A 22,502-nucleotide genomic window follows, 5' to 3' on the forward strand; every position below is an offset into this window, starting at 1 on the left:
CTCGGAAAAAGGGGGATTGTTATTTTTCCAGTTATATAGGTCTGAAGAGGAGAAAGGCCAATACTGGTAGGCTTGCATTTCTCCTCCATGGCCATCGTCTATCATTGGCCCGTAAGGACAGAGGGGGAGTATCACGGGGGCTTCAGGGTTTTTAATCATTCGCCGCCGGCGAGTTCCTTTAGCCAGGCCAGCTTCCTCCAGGGGAGGAGGGGCTGTGTGTGCCGCGGGGAAGTCATCTGGAGGGCGCTGGGCCTGCTCAGTTTCCTCCAATGGTGGAGAGGCTGAGTCAGCAGCAGGGGAATCACTTAGAGGGGGTTGGGGGTTGGGGGACGAGGGCAGGAGATAAGGAGGGGGAGGAGAGTCCAGTAGAGTCAAATCTTGAGACTCAGGGAGAACAGAGGGTGGTGGAGGAGGAGGAGCAGAGGGTTTGAGAGATAGAATTGTGGGGGAAGGAATAGGAGCGGGGGCAGGGACAAGGAAAGGCTTCACCCATGGAGGACGAAATTCGCAGAGGTCCTGCCAAGTTAAGATATACGGCTGTTGATCTGGATGGCTATGTGGCCCCAGCTGAAAGACAATATCTCTGACTTTTTGAATTAGTGGGGAGTAGAAAGATCCTCCTGGGGGCCATCCGACTCCAAAGGTGGGCCATTCTGAGGCACAGAGAGTCTGCCAGGTCCGGCGTTTTACTGAAAAAGAAAGATTCTGAGCCCTTAAGCGGACTTTGGTCCAGTGATCAAGGGTCAGGGACAGAGGCTTTGAAGTGCTCTGTCCCATAATGAAAGATACACAAACAGTGATAGCAAGGACACACGACACAGATAAGACAAGACAATAAAGACAGGCAATGGACCTCTAACACTGAGACTAGGACTGAGTAGCAGGCAAAACCCGATGGGCTGGCAATACTGAATCCGAAACAAAATATCACTGAGTCGAGGAGACTATTGTTCCTCGATTTCCCGAGTCCTCTGGGGCATCCCCCAGGGACTTGGCCTGTGGCTCTGTGACATGTCTGTTAGCCACCTTCGGAGAGAGCTCACACTCTTTACTGACAGCCACTTTGCCAGCCCTAACCTGAAACCAGAAACCTGAAACTTGGAACCAGAAACCTGAAACCTGGAACCAGAAACCAGAAACCTGGAACCTGAAACCTGAAACCTGGAACCTGAAACCAGAAACCTGAAACCTGAAACCAGAAACCTGAAACCTGAAACCTGAAACCAGAAACCTGAAACCTGGAACCTGAAACCTGAAACCTGGAACCTGAAACCTGAAACCTGAAACCTGGAACCTGGAACCTGAAACCTGAAACCTGGAACCTGGAACCTGAAACCTGAAACCAGAAAGAGGTGCCTTACTTACCCCGAGAGGGGCCCGTTGGGGGTTTTTCATCCACCGCTGCCGGATCTCGCTGGGGCCTCCAAATGTAAAGGTCAGGCGAGCGTCGGAGGAAGAGACCACCAAGAGACTATCTCATGCAACAGCAAAGGGTTTATTGGGGGTCCAGCATGCTGGGGCTCAGAGCTCACTTGAATAGAGCAAAGAGCCCTGAGAACAGTTTAAGCAGAGCTTATATACATTCCTTGGAGAGGGCAGGGAGGGAAGTTACATTCTGCAGTTTGGCAGTTGGGGACAGCACATTCTGGGAACAAGATTAGCAAACAGTTCACAGTTGGGGACAGCACATTCTGGGAACAAGATTAGCAAACAGTTCTTAAGATTTCAACAGTGTTTTGTTAAGCATACAGAAAAACGGAATGACAAGTACCTATTTTATTAACCTTTCAAGAAAAAGGAAAGAAACTGAGATCTCTGAGTGAGATGTCCTGGGCTTGATGAGTACAGAATTTTTGCTATTTTGGGGATGCTGGGAGAATGTATTGACCAGGGACAGTGCCATCTGACCAAAGGTGTGGACATATGGTGATGGGAGGAATCAGAGCCTAGTGGCTCTCTCATGGAGGGTCTTGGGGTGAGGTGACAAAAGGTAAGTAAGACTGTCCCTTGCCCCTGAAGGAGCTGGGGAGAGATGAGAGGTTGTGAGCCTGGGTTTGGGTGAGAAACATTACTATCAGGAAGACTCATGATCAGAGTGGACACAGCCATTACCTATTCTCAGCCAGGCCTTGGTGCAGCTGTTCTGTCAGTGGGCAGATCAGCAGGTAGCAGATGTAGGGATATGCCAACTTCCTCCATTGAACCATCAAAGCACCAGCCCAGCAGGAAACATTTAATTGGCATTAATCACTCACCCACTGTTGGACAGTTGAAGGAACATTGATTTTTGGCACAGCCATAAAGTGGCAGTTGATTTGGGATGTCCTAAGTTCTGAGCCAGTTTGAGAGCCAGGGAGACCACTGGTCACTTGGAGTGGTTAACTGCTTATCAGGAGGGCTTGAGGAGAGGCAGCTGACAGTAAGAAGATGCTAAGGAGGATGGTCAGAAGGTTGGGCTTTTTGTTGTCCTTCATATGGGTTTTATTTCATTTAGGCCAGAAATTAAACAATAGGTGCAAAATAAATTAAGTTTAGGTCAGGAATGAAAAGGTAGGGGTTGTAACTTGAACTAATTTTTTTTTGGTGGGGTGGGGCTCAGGTACTTCTTTCAGGGTATCAGTATTCTTGAGGAAATCTTGGCATAGGAGAATTTTAGAAAGAGTGGAAAGAGTTCTTGGTTTAGGGCTCCAGGGCATCATCTAGAGGATTCAGGTGTTCAGGAATCTCTGTCCCCAGGGAAGTAACTACATTTTTTGTCTCAGATCCATCAGGCATCTGTATTGGCTTTAAATTTCAATTCCTTGAATTGTAAGATGTGGATGTCAGCCCCTGTTCTGCCCACTCTGTGGTGCTGATGTGGGGATCTTGGGAAGTAACGATATTTTCCTTGAGCTGCAAAGCATCAAATCATGCAAAGGAAGGAGAGTTTATGTCTCTTCTTAAATAATTGTTATCTTTACAACATAACATAGGCCATATTAACATCTACATCCCCAAACAGAAGATTGAGGTATAGTGGGGTGTAGATGCCTTTCACAGGTATAGCTTCTAAGTAGAGTTTTATTCTAGGCTATGAGGCCCAGCCCCTGTGCACTGAGTAAATCTTCTCCACCTTTCTTTATGATCTCATCATAATAAGGCATTGTCTTTATAATCATTCAGTGAGGTTTTTAGTGTGCACCATCCTGAAGGATATTCCTGAACTCCAGCTCTCACTCAGATGGCTTTGATGTATGCACAGTGAAAAGGGAGATCAAAAATTTGGACTGAGAACACTCAAAATTCTCTCTTTTATTTTGAAATATAACATTGCATTATTGTGAACTATAGTCATTATACAATAAAACATCAGAAATTATTCCTAATATCTAATTGTGACATGAAACACATTCACCAACATATTCCCAGTCTCTGGTAGCTACTCTTTTCAACTTCTGAGATCAACATTTTTAGATTCTACATATGAGTGAGATTATTTTACTTAACATAATGTCCTTTAGGTACACCCTTGTTTTTGTAAAGGACAGGACTGGTCTCACCACAAAGTAACTTAATGACTATCATTGTACATACATGTATAAAATGTCACAGTGGACTCAGAGAAATGTACATGTTTTATGTGTACATTCAAAAAAAGTTGGAACTATGAAAAAATTACTAATTATCAATGGTTTTCTGCCAGTGAGATGTCAACATCTGTCTCTTACAATACATTTCCCAGGTTCTTGCCTCCCCACTAGAAGAATTGCTCCTCAGAGGTCAAGATAATCTACTGCCAACCCCACACAGTGGGTCACAAGTATCTGCCTTTGTCTGCACAATAGGGTGCACCCTGCAGAAGAATCGAATGAAGGTACTGTGCAAATTCAATCATTTCCTAAATTCAAGAATAATGAATATAGGTTTATTCAGTGTCCCATATTTAAGAGAAAACTTTAAAAGTACTATGCAGTATTCTTGCATTTTCTGTATGAAAATTTTAATTCATTAAGCAAATCAGGAGTTCTACAAGTACTCAGTAAAGATATATTTATATCTTAAAATTTGGTTCATTTGTAAAGACAAACAACATCTCAATGCAATATTTAAACATGTAGCCAAATTTTGAAAATTAGCTGCTATAGATCTCTTCCTGAAATAATGTCACCAGATTTTTTTAAAAATAGGATTTATTTGAAACAGTTTTAGGTTGACATACAAACTGAACAGACAGTATATAAAGTTCTCAACCCTACCCCAGTTTCCTTTTTAAAAAAATGCTTTTAGTTGTGCATTATAATTATGCATAATTGTTAGATTTGGTTTCCTTTTTTTAAACAACTTGCCATAGTGTTATTTATTTGTTTATTTACTGCAAGGACTGAACAAATGTTAGTAAATTATTCTTAACTACAGTCCAGAGTTTCATTATGATTCACTTAGTGTTACACAGTTCTATGGATTTGGATAAATGCATAATGTCATACATGCTAGTTACATGTAATTAATTTTCCTGTCATGAACATTCCCTTAACTTCACTTCTAAATCCCTCTCTTCTTTGCCCAGCATTTTTTCTGTCTCTATAGTTTTTTCCCCCAGAATTTCTTATAGTTTGAGTCATAGAGTATTCAGCTTTTTTCAGAATGACTTATTTCATTTTTTCAGTACACAATTAAGATTTTAAAATCTCTATAACTTTGTAACTGAAGGATTTTATTATTGAATAAAATTTCACTAGATACATGTAGTAGAATTTGTTGGTGCATTCACCTGTTACAGGGAATCTCATTTGCTTGCAGTTTGTGCAACTATAATTAAAGCTGCCATAAACATTCTCGTGCCCCCAACCTTTTTTATTTTTATTTTGAGACAGGGTCTCATTAAGTTCCTTACAGGCTTGATAAGTTGCTGAGGCTGGCTTTGCATTTGCAATTCTTTTGCTTCAGCCTCCTGAGTTGCTCGGATGACAGATGTAAATATCAACAGCAGGCCCTGTGTATGTTTTTGTGTGCATATATTTCTAAATTTTATATGAATGAACAGAATAATGGATTTCACTGTGGCATGTTTGTACATGAATATAACATACTTTGATCTATTCATCCCTTAACCCCCAGTTACCCACCCTTACCCTCTCCTTCTCCTTTCTGTGAGACCCTTCCATTTGTCTAATAGTCTCCCTTCTATTTTGATGGACAAAGATTTTTAATTTAATGGGCAAATACCTAAGATTATGATTACTAACTTGAATGATAAGATTATATATTTTTTTGTAGGAACTTGGCAGGCTTCGGAAGAGAATCCATCTGGGTCTGGTGCTTTCTTTTATGAAATGTTATTAGTTGATGATTTAAGTTCCTTAATAGATATTCGATGGTTCAAATTGTCTTTTTCCTTGAGTGAGTTTTTGGTTGTTTTTGCCATTGAAGAATTGGCCCATTTCATCAAAACTATCAAATTTGTGGGCAGAGAGTTGTTAAAAATATTGCTTCATTTTCCTTCTTCTATTGTTTATGGACTCACTAGTGATATCTTTTCTTTAATTTAATACTATTGGTTTATTGTGTATTTTCCTTTTTATGTGGGTATACTGGCTTGAGTTTTATAGAGTTTTTGGATTATTTTAAAGACCTAGATTTTAGGTATTCTGATTTTAGGTATTGATATTCTTTTTCCCTTACTATTTCCCAAAATAATTGTTATTTTTTCTTTTCTTCTGTTTTATATTACAGTGATTTCCCCCTCTGTTTTTGTAAGATGGGAACTTATTGATTTTAGGTCTACTGATTTTCTATAATATTGTATATGGTGGTATAGATTTCCCTCTGAGCACTGTTTTAACTGCATTCAACAGAGTTTTACAAAGGTGTGTTTTAATTTAATTTTGTTCAAAATACTTAAAAATTTTCATATAGGCTTTTCTTTGACCCATGAGTTTTGTACATTATGTTGTGTAATCTCCAAATATTTGGGGAGTTCTCTAGTTCTCTTTCTGTTGTTGAATTCTAATTTTGTTCCAGAAGCATATTTTATATTTTCCCACTCTATTTTGTTTTTCAAAATATTTAGTGAATCTACTCAAATGAATGAAGCTTACATGATATAATAGTGAAAAATATTAGAAATATATACATAATAAAAATGAATATAAATTAGTCAACTCCATGGACACTTCCAGTTAATCATTCATTCAAACCCAAATTCACCTTTTTCTTTATAGAGATAGCATACATACATGACATGAACATTCTGGCTAAAAAAAAAATCAGAGCTTCTAACAACATTCTCAAGTTTTAAAAATAGCATGGAAAATATTTCAGCAACAATATTCTACATAAATGTAAGTCCCTGATTTACTTTCATGATTTTATCATGCCAGAAACATGGTTTGTTTTAATTTTTTAGTTTAAAAAAATTTTTTTTGGTACTGGGTATTGAACCCAGGGCTATCATTGAGCTATATTTCTAGCTCTTTTTATTATTTATTTTGAGATAAAGTGGCCCTAAGTTGCTGAGGCTGGCCTTGGACTTCCTACCTCAGCCTCCTGAGTGGCTGGGATTATAGAATCCATGGTGTCTGGGAGGTTTTTTATTTAAAAAAAAAAGATATTGGTGTCATAACACATTAGCTTAATTATTAATAATTAAGGCACTTGCATACACTATATCTGAGTGTGGACAAAAGTTTTTAATATTGGTTATTTACTATTATGTTTTAAACTTTGAAAGTCTATTCAACAAAAGAAAATAGCACTACACATTCAAGTTTTTTTTAATAAAATACAATAAAAATTAATGATTGGTCTTTGTGGTTCCTAGTAATAAGTCATGTCTTATTTTTTCACATAGTATAAATCATATTTTTAAGCAGGACTACATTAAGACCCAGTAATTCTTAAACAATTTTACCAGAAAATCACATAAATCCCAAATGTAGCAAAGGCGAACAATCTTTGTAGTGCACTTTCACATCATTGAAGTTGAAGCTGCTCCTTTTGGATATTTTTCCACTGGATGTGAAATAGATTGTTAGGTTTTCATTAGAGGTCTTATTATGTGAATTTTTAAAAAAATTTTATTTGTTATATATGACAACAGAATGCATTACAATTCATATTTCACATATAGAGCACAATTTTTCATATCTCTGGTTGTACAAAAGTAGTCACATCCTTCGTGTCTTCTTCGTGTCTTAATGATGACCATCACACTCCACCATATTTGTTACCCCTATGCCCCCTCCCTTACCCTCCCTCCCCTTTCCCCCTTTGCCCTATCTAGAGTTTATTTAATTCGCCCCCCACAGTATATTATAGATCATCATCCTTAAATCAGAGAAATCATTTTGATTTTTTGAGATTGGCTAACTTCACTTTGCATTATATTTTCCAGCTTCATCCATGAAAATGCCATGATTTTATTCTCTTTTAATGCTGAATAATATTCCATGTGTATATATACCACATTTTCTTTATTCATTCATCTACTGAAGGGCATCTAGGTTGGTTCCACAGTTTAGCTATTATGAATTGTTCTGCTATAAACATTGATGTGGCTGCGTCCCTGTAGTATTCTATTTTTAAGTTTTTTGGGTATAGACTGAGGAGAGGGATTGCTGGGTCAAATGGTGGTTTCATTCCAAGTTTTCCAAGGAATCTCCATACTGCTTTCCATATTGGCTGCACCAACTTGCAGTCCCACCAGCAATTTGTGAGTGTGCCTCTTTACCCACATGCTCACCAACAATTATTGTTGTTTTTATTCTTAATAGCTGACATTCTGACTGGAGTGAGATGAAATCTTAGAGTAGTTTTGATTTGCATTTCTCTAATTGCTAGAGATGTTGAACATTTTTTCATATATTTGCTGATTGATTGTATATCCTCTTTTGAGAAGTGTCTGTTCAGTTCCTTGGCCCATTTATTGATTGGGTTATTTTTTGGGTTTTTAAATAGAGTTCTTTATATATTCTAGAGATTAGTGCTCTATTTGATGTGCGTGTGGTAAGAATTTGTTCCCAGTTAGTAGGCTCTCTATTCATCTCACTGATTGTTTCTTTCACTGAGAAGAAGCTTTTTTAGCCTGAATCCATCCCATTTATTGATTCTTGATATCAATTCTTGCACTATAGGAGTCTTATTGAGGAAGTTGGGACCTAAACTCACATGATGGAGATCTGGACCTACTTTTTCTTCTAATAGACACAGTGTCTCTAGGTTCTTGATTCACTTTGAGTTTTGTGCATGGTGAGAAACAGGGGTTTAATTTCATTTTGTTGCATATGAATTTCCAATTTCCCAGCACCATTTGTTGAAGAGGCTATCTTTTATCCAATGTATGTTTTTGTTACCTTTGTCAAATACAGCACCCCTTCATGTTAAAAAAACTAGAAAAACAGGGATAACAGGAACATATCTCAACATCGTAAAAGCTATCTATGCTAAGCCCCAGGTCAACATCATTCTAAACGGAGAAACATTGAAAATATTCCCTCTAAAAACTGGAACAAGACAGGGATACCCTCTTTCAACACTTCTTTTTAACATAGTTCTTGAAACACTGGCCAGAGCAATGAGAGAGACAAAAAAATTAAAGGGCTACAGACAGGTAAAGAAGAACTCAAATTAGCACTATTTGCCGATGATATGATTCTATACTTAGAAGTCCCAAAAAGTTCCACCAGAAAACTTCTAGAACTAGTAAATGAATTCAGCAACGTAGCAGGATACAGAATCAACACCCATAAATTAAAGGCATTTCTGTATATCAGTGACAAATCCTCTGAAAGGGAAACAAGGACAACTACCCCTTTTACAAGAGCATTAAAAAAACTTGGAAATCAACTTAATGAAGAAGGTGAAAGACCTCTACAATGAAACTACAGAATGCGAGAGAAAAAAGTTAAAGAAGATCTTACAAGATGGAAAGATCTCCCTTGTTCTTGGATAGGCAGAATTAATATTGTCAAAATGACCAAACTACCAAAAGCACTATACAGATTTAATGCAATTCCAATCAAAATTCCAATAATATTGCTCACAGAAATAGAAAAATCAGTCATTAAATTCATCTGGAAAAATAAGAGACCCAGAATAGCTAAAGCAACCCTTAGCAAGAAGAGTAAAGCAGGTGGCTCACTATACCAGAACTTAAACTATACTACAGAGCAATAGTAACAAAAACTGCATGGTATTGGCACCAAAACAGACTTGTAGACCAATGGTACAGAATAGAGGATACAGAGACTAACCCACATAATTATGGTTGTTGAGTGAATTTTTAAAAGAAAAAATGCTTCAGTTCTTCCTCAGTTCTCAGAAGAGGCCTATTTTTGGAAATCATAATCCAGGATGTTTTGAATAACCAAATGCTCTTTGGTAAATAAAATCTCTCAATGCAACTGTAATAAATAAGCATCTACATCCTTAGCTATATTACCAGTATATCCTGGAACTAAAGTAAGATGGTTTTCTTGTTCCCACAAACCACTTACTTGTTATTTTAAAACTTTATCTGTATATTTTCATCACTTTTTTGTTTTGGATGACCACCACCTTTTTATTACAGCTTAAGGCCAGTGTAAACCACTATCACATATTCTTCAAATTTGCTGTTAAGTAATGACTTTACAAGAGTCAACAAGTCTACTCAGCAGCCAAGTGAGATATTATTTTTATTCCTGTGAATTATTAGTGAGTACAGGCAGGCAGTCTACCACAATTCTAAGATCTTCTATTCTTACTAAATAAGCTACAAGTTCACTTATACTTCTCTTTGTCCAGAAAGTTAAAGCTACATTCAATCTCAAACTCCTGCTAAATAAAGCTTGGGCCATTGTTTCATGATCCAGAGAAACCTCAGGAAAAAAAAAAAAACCACTGTATTTAGATGATGAGTTTTCCTGTCTGTGAAGAACCAGAATCACTGGAGTTAACCAAATATGTATGATCATCATGGCATAATTTTGCAGTCAGGTAGCCTGCACAAGCCAGTTCATTTTCTTTATTTGCCATGTAGCAGTTCCCATTTATCTAGAGAGCTGTTTTTTTACTATAACAAGGATTTGGGAAAGGATGTAGCATTCAACTGTTGTATTTATAAAAGCAGCCAACTCTTTTAGAGATTTCTTAACATGCTTCATGTTTTTATTAGTGAAATTAGAGATCTTTTTTCTAGGAAGATCTTTCTTCAATGGAATGATCCTCAATATTATTACAAAAGTTACACTTTTTAACATTGTGCGCTTCAGATGTCATAATCTCTTAAATTCTGGCACCTCACACCAGCACTGGTGCTGGCAAACCACCCACTGGACCGCCTAGAGCATCCGTTAGCTGCAGGGCCAGGCCCCACTCAGAGCCATTCAAACTCCCATTCTTTTTGTTTTCTTATGTCAAGGTATGTTTGATGGCCCTGTTGTCCATCTTGAGAAATGTTTCCTGTGACCTTGAGAAGAACTTATATTGTCTAATTGTTGAAGTGGCAATTGTGCAAGTACCAATTAGGTCTGGTTGAATGATAGTGCTTTTTGAAGTTTTTTAAAAAAATACTTTTCAGTTGTAGATGGACATAATGCTTTTATTTATTTATTTATTTATTTATTTATTTATTTTTATGTGGTTCTGAGAATTGAACCCAGTGTTTCACACATGCTAGGCAAGTGCTCTGCCACTGAGCTACAGCCCCAGCCCCTTTTCTTAGTTTTATTGGGGGTACTTCTATGACAAGGTACTAAACTCTTTGGCTTGAAATAACTGATTTTATATATATATATATATATATATATATATATATATATATATATATATATATATATATATATATAAAATCAGTTATTTTATATATATATATAAAATAAATCAGTTTTTTAAAGAAATAAACTGTTTCACAGTTCTGAATGCTGAAAGTCCATAATCAGAGTGTAGACATGTATCAAATCTATAGGGCAGATTTTTCCTTGTTTTTTTTTTTTTCCCTCCCCTCTACCTTTGACCACTTTGCTGGCTTTCCAGGTTTGCAACTTCAACACTTTACTCTGCCTCCACCAGTGCCTGGCATTCCCTTTTCATGGATTTGTTTCCTCTCCTTACAAAAGCATCAGCCAAATGGATAAGAGGTCCACCCCAATTCAGGGTGACCTCACCTTAACTGATTTCATCTGTAATGACTGTAATTCCAAAAAAGGTCATGTTGTGAGACTTTTTTTTTTTATTCTCAGGGACATAATTTGACCCATAACAGAGTTGTTCAGTACATGATGACCTTGTTTATGCTATTCCTGCTGGATCCTTTAGGTACTGATAAAGGGGTGTTTAACTCTTCCACTATGATACTGTATTAATATACTTCTCATTGTGATTCCATCCATTTTGGTCTCAAGAATTTTGATGCTTTGTTGTTAGGTGCATACAAAAAAAAAAAAAGACTCTCTTGACTTCTTTGAGAATCAATCTCTCTATCATTAGGTAATGCCTCTATTTTCCCTAATCATTTTCTTGTCCTGAGGACTGTTTTAAGTCCAATATTAAGTCTTTTAAATTTACGAGCACACATGCTTTAACATTTATTTAGTTAGTCTTTAGTTTCTTTCAGTAACAATTTCTGGTTTTAAGTGTACCAAAATTTCCTTCCCTATTTAAATTTATTGCTACACGTATTTTTTATTTTAGATGTGTTTATACATGAAATTACTTTTTAAAATGTCTTTTTTGTGTTGGTAATTACTGGTGCAGGCAGACAAAATGTTTCTTTTGATCTTCTGACTTGCAACTTTGCAGGATTTGTTCATCAATTTTTGGGAACTTTCTTGGGCAGTCTTTGAGATTTTTAATGTGTGGGATCATGTCCTCTGGGAGAAGAGATAATCTAATTTCTTCCCTTCAAACTTGATACCTTTAATATTTTTCTCATCTAATTGCTGTAACTAGAATATCAAGTCCAGTGATAAATAGCCATAGTAAAAGTAGACATCTTTGACCTGTTGCTGATTTTGTGGAAGGTTTTCAGCCTTTTAAAAAATATATGTTTTTTTTTAGTTGCAGATGGATATAATACATTTCTAATTTTTTTAGATGTTGATGGACCTTTATTTTATTCATTTATTTATATGTGGTGCTGAGAATCGAACCCAGTGCCTAACACATGCTAGGCCAGTGTTCTACCAATGAGCCCCAGCCCCAGCCCCAGCCCTATAATACTTTTATTTATTTATTTTTATGTGGTGCTGAGGATCGAACCCATATGCCTTATATATGCAAGGCAAGCGCTCTACCAATGAGCTTCAACCTGAGTCCAGTTTTCAGCTTTTAATACTACCAAAATAAACACTTGCCAATGATTAAAATCATTAATATTACATATATTTCACCACAAAGACTAGAAGTGAAACAGAATACATGATAAATGCAATAGCAGCAGGTGATGGATCTGTTAAAGTCAAATAATTCGGCAAAATTTAAAGTGAAAATTAGGGGAGATGTCTGGGCTTCAAGATGGGGATGAAAGATTGAAAAGCTACTGATACTCAATCATACAGTGCATTTTATTATGAATCCATTCGTAAATGGACTGTTTCAGGTGTATTTGGTTAGACTTAGCTAGAAAGCCAAGGTTTTGTTATTTCCCCTTTCTATTCCTTTTAAAAATTTTGGTTTGATTCTTTTTAGCTATACATTAGGATTGGAAATTAATTTGCTCTAATTCAGTCCCCAGTATTTCCCCTCTCCCTTCCTCTCTACTCTACTGATCTTTCTCCTATTTACTTTTTGTTCCTATATCCAATGAGGAGTACATTCCAGCAGAAACTCAGTCTGTATTTTCAATCACTTATCTGTCTATTCCAAAAAAGATCCCCAAATCATTCTTTAGCAACTCCTATGTACTGAAAATTATCCTGAATTCTCCTAGATTCCCCAGTGGTGCTGATGTAAGAGCTCACAAGTTTCCAGGCAGAGGGTAAAGTTCTATCTATCAGCAAGGAAATGATGTCTTTCTTTCTTTGACATCATACATGCTCCCCCGCCCCCTTTGCTTTCTTTTTTAATCAGCTTCAGACATGAACATCTGACCAAGTACTTTATAGATATCTACACAATTCCCTTTGCCAAGGAATGTCAAGTGCAAGTCTCTTGCCAACGGATACCTGACTCCAGATTGTATTCATGTATGACAGCATCAGTTACAAAAATCAGTGAGAATTTCTCTTTATAATACATTTTCTGGTTATTAAGGAATTTTATATGTATCAACCAAAATGGACTTGAGAAATATTCCATGTAAAGACGATGGCCTTGGTGCATATGCCCTCTAGGCTTTACTTTTTGACCATTTCCTGGATCTCTGTTTCCCATCTAGTTTTCCCATGTCATCATGGTAAACAAAGTCCTGTGCAAGCAGGATGTGGCATGATGTGATGCTCAAAGTGTCCTTCTTTCTTTAATTGTAGGTGGACTCAGGAGCAAATGAAAACTGTATGTATTCTCAACTCACTTACTTGCTGAGGGAAAGTTGAAGTGCTGAAAAAGTTTCAACTTTCTTGCCTGTTTCTGTCTACAAAGCCATCCTGATTCCAGATTCCTGCTGGAAAAGAGGACTGGGGGTTTGGTGAAAGAAACTGATAGTGCAGTGAAGACTTATGACCATCTATTACAGTCCCCAGGTGAAGCTCTATTATTTTTGTGGTTTTTGGCATGACCAATAGGAGGTATTAACCAGTGAGTCTGTGTATAGTGGGTGGGAATGTGTTCACTTGTGTGCATTTCCCCAGAAGATATGTTCCCACGTTCACAGCACAACACAAATGGCAATTTTCTAAAAATAAAAATCCCACATCCCTGCACACTTAATATAAATCAATTTATTCAGCCATCTCCCCAGCAGAATCTGAAAGTTAGTTTAATGTCACCAATTCTTAGATGGACATGATTTAGGGATGAGTGATCAGACTCTTGACCCTGTAAGTAGAATAGGCACATGTGAACCCAGGCACTGGTCCCAGTGGTGATACTCTGGGCTACAAAATTGTATTCATAATTCAGCTATGGAATAACTTAAGTCACCAGGCTAGGGAGTTCAGCACATCTGTTTGCTCTGGAAGGATTATATTTACAGAGGTCCCAAACATTGTCAATCATTATGTGATCCCTGTAGTCGAGTAACCTAGAGTGCATTAGGTACATTTAACATCAGACTTTGGTACTGACAATAATGCAAAGGACACATAGCCCACCATTTACCAGGGTTCTGGTAAATTCACATATTTTGACAGGTGTGAGGCACCTAGTAGGATAGTCAAGGTTCACACCTGCTAGTGCTGGGGTTCTTGCTGTCTGTGAACAAGAATCAAGAAGTTATTCTGTAGTATTTAATAATATGACTACCACTAGCTTTAGAAATGCTCAACCTCATTAGCACACAAAATCAAGGGATAGTGACAAATAAGAACTAAACTACAACTTAGATGTTAGCCTTGGTTTATCACCCTTGTTGCAAATCTCCCTTCCAGCTGGGTTAGGGTGTCAGCACTCACCACTGCTGAACTCCATCATGAACTGACCCACTATTCCAGGACTAGTGTGAGTGTGAGCAGCAAGTGACACAGTGGATATGCATCTTGTGTAGAAAAGGCAGAAAGGGCCACGTATGGTGTATACACCTCTAATCCCATCTGCTCTGGAGGTTGAGGCAGGACTGACCACAATTTTGAGGCCAGTCTGGGCAACCTAGTGATAACCACTCTCAAGAGCACTAGGGGTGTAGCTTAGTGCTAGAGTGCTTGCCTAGCATGCAAAAGGCCTTGGGTTTGATCCCAAATAATGGAAAGAAAGGAAGGAAAAAGATTTAGGGAGGGATCAGTAGTGGTTATTTTTAAATGGTAAGATTTTAATGTTTTAAAATCTTTAGTGACAAATTATTTTCTATAAAAATTAGAAAGTAAATGTAGTAGAATATTTTGTCTATAATTGAATCCAGTCTGCCAAACAATGTTGCTATTAATAAAGTAAAAAACCTTTTAAAGAGACAATATTCATAGTAGCAGCATTTGTGCATCCAGGGGTAAAATGTGATCTTGGAAGATATCAAGAAGATTATGACCATTTAGCTCTGCATCTGAATGGGCAAGAAGAGGCCTGGGACTCAATTATTGAAACACAGCATGGACTTTAGTGTTTATTTCCTTTTTAGACTATTTCACATCAATTAGTTTGATTTTGGCTTGAAAGCCAAAGGCTCTGTTTCTCATCTCTTTCCTGCTCCATTCCTTTGCCTTTCACGCTTGCCGTGCATCCATATCAAGTAATGCCCCTCAATAATTCATGAGCAGAAACAACCAGATACTGACAATTACTCTTTGTCTTCTTAGTTTCCTCTGAGGACTTGTTGGAATCACTTGCAAGTGACAGAAACGACAAGGAGGACCCACTGAATGTCCTGGTAAGGTCTCATTATCTTCGTTTGAAATGGAAGTATTGTCTTCTTGGTTTCTTTCTACTGAAAATCTGAAGATGCATAGTTTAGATGATATATACAGTTTCCTTGGTGAAGAGTCTATTAGCAACTGATACCAGATTCAAGACAATTTTTAAAAATCACATGATCATTTTAAAGTGTATAGTTGAAAGCATTTTCCTCAGCAACTCCCTGGAAAATAATTTTGTAATTTCCAACCACAAGAGACTTTAGATATACGTCACCTGGGAAGATGTGATGTCCTGGCGAAAGCAGGTTTGATTTGTCCTTGCCTTTGGGTTCTTCTGACTTGACCTGCTTTCCATCTGTTTTCCTAATGTCACAAAATGAAGAAGAGAATCAGGATGGACTGTCAACATTAGTGATCCTTTCTCTGTAATTACAGGTAGATGCAAGAGGTACTGAAAATGGTATGCACTGTGGAATCACTCACTTGCTGATGAATTGTCTAGATGATGAGGAAGGTGGAACTGTCTTGCTAACTTTCATGTGGAGAGCCGCCCTGATTCCAACTGTCTGCCATGGATAAGGACTGGGGTATGGTGGTAGGAACTGATTTTCCAGTTGAACTGATGGCTATTCTTCATTTCCTCTGAAAGCAACTTGTTCCCTTTAGGTGGTATGAGGATGTGTGTTCAGGGAAGCAGTGTGTCTGTGTGTGCATTTGTGTGATATTATTCTGATTGTGCCTGTGTGTGGGTTTTACTAAATATTTATTCCCTTAGTCACCAGTGTGAATGTTCTCAATAAAAATGCTATCTTTATTGCAGCATGATTATAAATAGATATAAATTAACCAAATTATACACTCTAAATGTGTGCAATTTACTGCATGTAAAGTATACCTCAATTAACATGGAAAATATCACATCAAAACCCAGGACAATGTTCCCAGGATATAAAGGGGACAAAGATGTGTTTCATAATCCCTGTTAATGAGCTAGTAGCAACTTCATTTTATAATGAATCACCTGGCAGCAGGCCTCTATACTTGTTCTTGGCATTTGATTAGTCATAATTCTTTATTCTTGACAATTTTTTTATACATAACCCTTTTCTCAAAAAGACCTTAGAATTAATTTATCCAACCCAGTTTGAACATGGAGTGCTGGGAAGGGTATTTCCTTTGTAATGAAACCCTGGTACAACCACAGTTCTAGTAGAAATCTAACAGAAAGAGCCTGAAGGCAGAGTTTGGGAAATTCACTCCAAATTTCTCCATGGAGGTCTAATAATTGATAATGTTACTAAGAGTAGCACATGCCTTTTGTATGTGAAAAATCTGTCTCCCCTCATTTACTCTGGTCATGGTTTTGTTGCACTGGACAGAAATACTGTAAAATGTATGGTGAAAAAGAGGTTTGCTTGAGGTACTGAGCATCAGGTTGAGCTTCCTTTCTAGAATGACTAAGGGGAAGTCATTCACTGCAAGGTGGAGAGAGATAAATGCAGCCAAGGAAAAGAATCTCCATCATATCTCTTTGGTTGTTTCTGAGATCTTTACAATGAAACAAGGTCAACATAGTTCTAAGACTAAATGAATATAAAATAAGCCAAGCAATGATTTGAGTTTACTTTGGCAACATTTTTTTTTTGTGGAAAATATTGAATTTTAATAAAATTTGATCACCCTATAGGTGTGAATATTTTCCCCATAAAAACAAGATGAGGGTAATTTTGTCTCAAGTCCATGGTTTCTGAGGGTAACTAAGTGAAATTTGTAAATATTAGAGTCTTATATATTTACAAATTTCTAATATTTACAAATTTCACTTAGTTACCCTCAGACTCTAATATTTACAAATTTCACTTAGTTACCCTCAGAAACCATGGACTTGAGACAAAATTATCCTAGAAATCTTGAATTTCTAGGTGATAGCTCACTAATAATTCTGCTGTGTGTGAGATAAAAACCAGTGTTACCACCCCTTGGGCTCCATGAATTTATGGAGAGCTGTCCAGTGGATTCCATGAGAGAGAGAAGAAGGGCAGAGCATAGTATAGACCTTATGAAGGACAATAGTTACCAGGCTGGAGGAAGACATAAAGGAATCCATCTCCTGGGATGAAGGTGGATGCCAAGGTTGCAGGTCTACAGAATCAGGTTAATATCATTATCTGAGCAAGTCATACAATTAGGCCCTTCCTGAGTGGGAATGAGCAAGATGTGACTCTTACATGTGACATAAGCATTGCACAATTGTCTCTTAAAAGCCAGGAGAGAGAAGCCTTCTTCATGTGCATGTCTTTTCTATCTCCCTGTGTGATAGTAATGACTATAATGATGACAGTTATACCCACAGAAAATAGTGAGAGTTAGAGAAAAGCAGTCAGGTGCCCACATCTCTGGTCCAAACTGGCAGGAATTAAGTTTATAGCGATGGACTTCAGGGTTGGTCCTAAGACTGAAATTCCATATGCTGGGACAGAAGTCCACTTTTTATTGCTTCTCAAAGTTTTCAGACAATCAGTTCTCATGGAGAGAGTGCTGGCTAAGGATTGTCTGGCCCAGAAAACATATTTAAACTGTGTTTGGTCAGTGCAGTTGTAGCACATTCTAATGGCAGTGTGGGATGCATGGGCTCTACTATAAGGTAGCTGCTTCCTTGTATGGTTCAGAGGACATCAATTTGAAAGTGTCTCTGACATATCCTAAAATTGCCAGCCTTAGATTCTGTCTATGTCCTCCTTTCATGGGTAGGGGGGTCTTGGCCCTGGGCAGTCACTACATGGGCAGGACCCATATACTCTTCATTCCTTCTCATTCCTGAGCTTAGTCCTGGTAAGCTTGTCTTAGTTTCATGAGTATCTGATTAAAATACCCTGGGCTAGGATCTTCCTCAGGTGGGAAAAGTCTCCTCTTTAATTCTTCTGTCCTGTTGTGCCCCACCCCAAGGCAGATGGATGTTCAGGCTCTGACCCAGGCTCAGGAGGATAAAGGTAGGCTCCTGAAGACAACATTGTTTCCCCTGCCTCTTAGCTCTTACTGGGCTCATCACTTCCGGATAGGTTTTCCTGGGCACTATTGGGACTCCACATGGGCCTGGACTTTAGCCTCATTGTTTTAGCATCTCCAGGAACTCATAAAATACTGGCCCTTGTGCATGTTCTCAGAGTGCACTTGTTAATGAATAATTGGATCAGGCTAGCAAATTACTCTGAAAGGGAATGCCAAGGGAAGGGAGGTTTTGTCTTCCCCATCTTTGGACTTTAGGTCATTGCCATTCAATGTATAAGTCCTCCATGGTTGCTACCTATATTTAATTTAATTTAACTAAATGAAATCAAACATTTGGAACCTCAAGAGAATATTCCAACCTCTTGTGGGCAGTTGCTTTCTGAGCCTGGCCTGGGGTCTGTCCATTGAACTCATAAATCTCAATGCATATGCAGCAAAGTTGAAAATTCAGGTTTGTATGTTTGGAAGTTAGAATCATAATGGGTTAGTGGAAGTGAGAAGTTGAAAGATAATTTATTCAGCTCCTCTATTTCCCTTGAAGGTTTGCAACTGATTGCAATGTCTTGATGAAGGCCTCCAAGTCTGTAGAGCCCAGAGCGCAACTTACCACCCAGAGGAAAGAGCTGTGAGATGTTATGTGAGCCTGCATATCCTCAACTGGTATAGGGAGCACCAAGTTCAAATAACTCATTGTTTATATTTGTGTTTCTAAAGATTTGCTTGTAGAGAATATCAGTGACTCCATAATGAAAAGGAAGACTCTCCAGGTATGTAACAATACCAATCAGAGCCAGTATTTGGGAACAATTGGTTTACACCTGTTGCTTTGGAGCCAGGGGAAGGGGGCATGAAATCACAAACAATGAAAAAACAAAAAGGAAAAATAAGGAAAAAAATATGATATATTTATTTTACCATTTAATGACATAGTAGTAAGAAACTTTGTGTTCATGGGTTTTGTTACACAGCATTGTGTTTGTGACTACATTTATTGTCCTAGTGTCACAGGAAATGGATACCCATTCCATAGCTTCTCCTACTCCTGTCAGGCCAAACCTCCCATAGCCGCTTTAACTAGGAGAGGCTGTAAGAACTGGTAGATCCAACATGTGCATGAATTCTGAGGGTGCTACTCATTGTGTCATTTGTGAAATGCCACCAAGTTGTACAACCTCTCGTTCTCTGGTAACCAGCTGTGCCTGCCCAACCCACTAAAGCCATCAGGGAGCATGGCCAGTGAATCACTAGGTATGGGGAGACATTGGAAAGCTGTCCTGACCTTGTGTGGTTCAAGCCTCCTGGAAGAATGTGGGGTGGAGAGTGGCTCCTGCTCATGCAGGAAGGACAGCCCTCTTGGTTCAGCTTTGAGTGCTATAGGCACTTAGCAAGTCGTGGTATCTGGGAACACTACAGGACCCAAGAACAGGTGGGATTTCATCATGCCTCTGGGGACCTCATCTTCTGTGGAGCCTTGTGGGGGCCTGGGTTCACTTCATGGCACTATTTCTCTGAGGTTTGAAGGGTTTTGGATATAGAGATGAATGGTACAAATTTTTGTATGTTTGTCAAATTTGAACAAAGCAAGCACCTGAAGCAATGCAATGCATTGCTCATATGAGTGAGTTAAAAGAGCCAGATCATAAGTTGTTTACCTTGATTTTATGTATTTTCTGATTTTATAATTTAATAACAAATATAATAAATTTTATCACTCTTTAAAAAAGTATTGTCCTCAGTAACCATTTTCCCACTGGAACATTTTGAAATAATGAGATATATATTAAACCACAGCAAAGGATATTAAAAAAAAACAAGTTTGATGAGGGTGTAAATAAGAAGTTTTACAGTGTTAGGGGAAAATAATAAAGAATTCCAGGAATTAATAAAGAATTCCATGTGGGTCACGTGATGTATCCTGGGATTTCATGGATGTAGGGACATAGTTTCACCTTCCCCCTGAGTTATCAGATCTCCTGCTCCTCAGGTGGCCCAGGTGTGTGGGACTAGGTCTTTCCATTCCAGGGTCATAGAAACTACTCTTTCCTCTGCCTCAAGTTCACTGTCCATGGGAGCAGCCCCTGAAGGCTGTATACACAGGTGTATGCACAGGAGAATTTGCTCCTGAAGGACAGTTGTAGACATTGGGCCCACAGACAATACCCTCAGCAGAGGACAGCAAACAGGTCTCAGTGCTCCCTGACCTGAACCCCTGGGAAGGTCAGATCCCAGGGTCACTTTTCAGGGCCTGAGAAGCGTTCTATTCCTGTATTCCTCCCCCGCAGTGAGACCCTACTTTTTCTCTGTGTCTCCCCAGTGACCTTGTACCTGTTTCTGTTTTGCAGATTCCTATATGGACACCTGGCGGCTGGGAGGATCTGGAGCTTCCTGAGTAATGGGAAGCAAGAATGAAGCATTAAGGTCAAAGTACAGGAGCAATTTCCTGCTTGTTCTCTCCATAGTTTAAATTAGATGCAGTTTATTTTAACTTGTATAGTCTAAATGTTAATTTTGAAAATGAGTGCAATATTTAATATTGATGTTTTATGCTAAATAACAGACACTTGCTACCAATTGATTTTAAAGATTTTTTCCATAAAATAAAAATGTATCATAGAAAAACACCTCTGTATAAGCAGTGTTTTACTTTTTGCAAATCATCAATCATACTTGGCCACAGTGCTACCAAACTGCTTGAACACGGGCACTATTGGAATAGGTTCCATGTTCCCTAAAATATCATTTTTTCATATTTCTCAAATGCCTGACTCATGGCTTTTTTATTTTTTATTTTTTGCATTCACTCCTACAGGTAAAGCATCCATATTAAACACCGGTAAAAGTTTACATAATCACATTACTCCATTTTGGCAAAGTTTGTGTTCTCAACTCGCTGCCACCCACAATCATATTGGGGTCTTCATTGCTCTAGAATTCTACCTCAGTGTCTCTTTTCTGAGATACTCCTGGTCCCAGGACTGTCCTGGTTTTAGCACTGAAAGATCCATATCCTGGAGAAACCTCTTGGTCTAGGGCAAACAGGAACATTCTCCTGCTGTACCATGAAGCATGGAGTTGGGAGTTGGGTAGGTTCTTTGTCTTGCAATCAAAAAATGAAATTGACAGACAGCAATGGCTAAAAGCAAAGTTTAAGAATGTATTAAAGCAAAACAAAGCAAATCTCACCTAGAAGGGGAAACCAAGAGGGTTGCCAGTGATTGGCTATTGTCTAGGAGTTTATATGGATTTATATGTTTAAGGAAGTCAGCCCCCAGCCCAATCTTGAGTAAGGAACTAGGTGTCCAGGAGGCATTCATACAGAATTTAGTCCAATCAAAACATAGATCAGGCATTTTTCTTTCTTTGGAGAGGCTGTGAACTCCAGGTCAGTATGTCTTGATTTAAAAATAACCTTTTTTGCAAATTTTTCAGCAAAAAGCTACTGCTGAGCTGGGTATGATGGCACACATATGTAATCCCAGTGGCTCGGGAGGCTGAGCCAGGAGGATGAGAGTTCGAGGCTAGCTTCAGCAATTTAGCAAGGCCCTAAGCAATTTATTAAGAACCTGACTCAAAATAAAAGAATAAAAGGGGCACAATACATGGGATGTGACTCAGTGGTAAAGCACCTCTGGTATCAATTTCTAGTACTGGGGGAAAAAATAATCTACAGCTTCTGGTAGTGCTCTACTGCCCTGGAAGTTGCCTGGGGACCCATTTCCTATCTGCCTAGTCTTATCTCTCCCACCTGATTCACTGGTAACAACTGTCACAAGCCAGGTCTCCTGTGAACAGGGACTAAGGCCAAGATGAGCACATAGAGGTTTATCATGGAGTGCTTTTGGCATAAACCCCAGTGCAAGGGAAGAGAGGGCACAGGATTAGGGGAAACGGTCATGTGGTGTGACACTTCTGGCTCTCCCTGGGAAGTCACCAAGTTAGATGTGGATGTGTGTGGGCCTGAGCAAAGGATAAAGCGGAAAGAGAGTTAGAGTAGGGATGGAGCTACAGATTGACCCCTGTGTAGAGAGCAGGGACAAAAATGGGGTTTGGGGATCAAGAGTCTCAGAAGGCAGAGCAGCACTGAAAATAATCCTG

At 38.4% G+C, this 22,502-nt stretch overlaps 1 protein-coding gene and 1 pseudogene across 1 annotated transcript in view; one reads left to right on the plus strand and one right to left on the minus strand.

The window, feature by feature from the left end:
* Znf70 (zinc finger protein 70) overlaps positions 1-20,931 on the plus strand; it is an 86,283-nt gene extending 65,352 nt beyond the window's left edge. Inside the window, exons 2-7 of the transcript XR_011708811.1 lie at positions 3,722-3,853; positions 13,425-13,637; positions 15,342-15,412; positions 15,834-15,985; positions 18,949-19,174; positions 20,750-20,931. The gene's annotated coding sequence lies outside the window, so the exon portion shown is untranslated. The remainder of the gene's footprint in view (positions 1-3,721; positions 3,854-13,424; positions 13,638-15,341; positions 15,413-15,833; positions 15,986-18,948; positions 19,175-20,749) is intronic.
* LOC114081770 (KATNB1-like protein 1 pseudogene) lies at positions 9,372-10,236 on the minus strand (annotated as a pseudogene).
* Positions 20,932-22,502: the final 1,571 nt, after the last annotated feature.

This window comes from Marmota flaviventris, chromosome 1 (assembly GCF_047511675.1).
Source record: "Marmota flaviventris isolate mMarFla1 chromosome 1, mMarFla1.hap1, whole genome shotgun sequence".
In the NCBI taxonomy this organism is placed as follows: Eukaryota; Metazoa; Chordata; class Mammalia; order Rodentia; family Sciuridae; genus Marmota; species Marmota flaviventris.